This window comes from Stegodyphus dumicola, chromosome 3, assembly GCF_044657685.1.
Source record: "Stegodyphus dumicola isolate Sdum_Otavi_A_Nest chromosome 3, ASM4465768v1".
Lineage (NCBI taxonomy): Eukaryota > Metazoa > Arthropoda > Arachnida > Araneae > Eresidae > Stegodyphus > Stegodyphus dumicola.
Window position 1 is genome coordinate 209,944,991 of NC_140770.1, and position 1,655 is coordinate 209,946,645.

The following is a 1,655-nucleotide window of genomic DNA, read 5'->3' on the forward strand; positions in this document are numbered from 1 at the left end:
AATGTTAAAAGATAAAAAATTAAATACAAAAAATACCAGTTTTTAAGTTATTGTAGATATTAAGTAAAAGAAAGATTCCTTTTAAAGAAAAGATATTCGAGTTTTAGAGCAGGTAGAAAATAACATGTAAAGAAATTTTAAAAAAACATAACTTTGTATGATATAGGTTCCTGGGAATGTTTAGTTATACTGACATATGTAACTTAATGTAATAATAGTAAACTCATTTGTAGGTAAACCGATTGCCCACTCTTGGAAAATGGGAATTATGTGAAATAGTAAACCTATGCTGTAATATTCCCGAAAATCATTAAAGAAATTTTTAATTGCCCAAACTGAAAAATAAATAAAAACCGTTTATTTCCTGAAGAATCGGATCCTTAAATTCCTAGCGAAACATTCTATCAGATAATAGATGCAGGAGTGTAATCAGAAAGGAGAAAAAATTATATTAGTATTATTTAAGTGTTCCTCCCTAAGCCACTATACAGAACAGAGGGATGCCTTCGTGGTGGACTTTGCTAGGGAAACTGGCTCATGTTGACGGGTTACACTATAAAGTATTTCTCCCACTTTCCTAGCGTGCCTTCGTGGTGTAGTGGTTCTGAACGCTGGGCCGGTATTCCAGAGGTCCGTGGTTCGATTCCCGGCGAAGGCGGTTGCTAATTTTTCATCTCTCTGGCTTCCAAAAAATCCTAATGTCTCTACAGTGGCGCCCGAACTAAAAGGATTGTGGATGATGATTCTCCACACCGAAGATTTGGCGACTAGGTTCCCTAAAACCTTAGTCGCCCTTTAAAAAGGAAAGGATATAAGGTATTTCTTCCACTTTCCTAGCGTGCCTTCGTGGTGTAGTGGTTCTGCACGCTGGATTGGTATTCCAGAGGTCCGTGGTTCGATTCCCGGCGAAGGCGGTTGCTAATTTTTCATCTGTCTGGCTTCCATCTCTCAAAAAATCCTAATGTCTCTGCAACACATGGAAAAAACTATAAATATGACATGCAGCCAGCCTGTTCGCGGGATTCGAACGTCGGAGCGAACTACCAGTGTTCAAGGACATTACGTCTTGGCCACTGGTGGGCCCATGGGAAACAATTAAAGCATAAAATTTCTAAAATTATATGTTAACCAAAATTAAATTTGTCTGAGTTTCCAGAAGGAACTCAAAACTTTGGGTGCAGTGGAAAAATTTTGGACTGGAGTTAAAATTAATTGTTAATGAACCCAAAACCTGATATCCTAAAAGAAGAAAATTGTGAAAAATGGAATTTCAAGCTTTGAGATTATTTAGATTGTGGTAATGCACATGAGACCAATGAGCTTTACTAAAAATATTTCTGCTATCAGAGATTTAGAAATAAACACACACAGACAAAAGGAACATGAAAGAAAGATTGCATAAAAATAAAAACACGAAGGCTATCCTGTTTTACATAATGAAGGCATTCTAAAAGTGCATTGAATGAAGAAGAGAAAGAAAGCAAAAGAGAATAGAAGGTGAAAAGTAAAAGTGAGCCTGGTGAATTATGAAGGCATACTAAATTGTGTTGAAAAGATGCTGGACAATGTGGGTCAACAAACTGACTACGAATTTAATAGACCAGAGTTTTACGAAATGCTTTCCAAATTGTGTGATATTTCTCATGAACAAAAGA

General features: G+C 36.3%; 1 non-coding gene across 1 annotated transcript; it reads left to right on the top strand.

The window, feature by feature from the left end:
- The first annotated feature begins 840 nt into the window (after positions 1-840).
- Positions 841-914, top strand: TRNAT-GGU (transfer RNA threonine (anticodon GGU)). Its single transcript has one exon. It is a non-coding gene; the product is annotated as a tRNA-Thr (tRNA).
- The last annotated feature ends 741 nt before the right edge of the window (positions 915-1,655 follow it).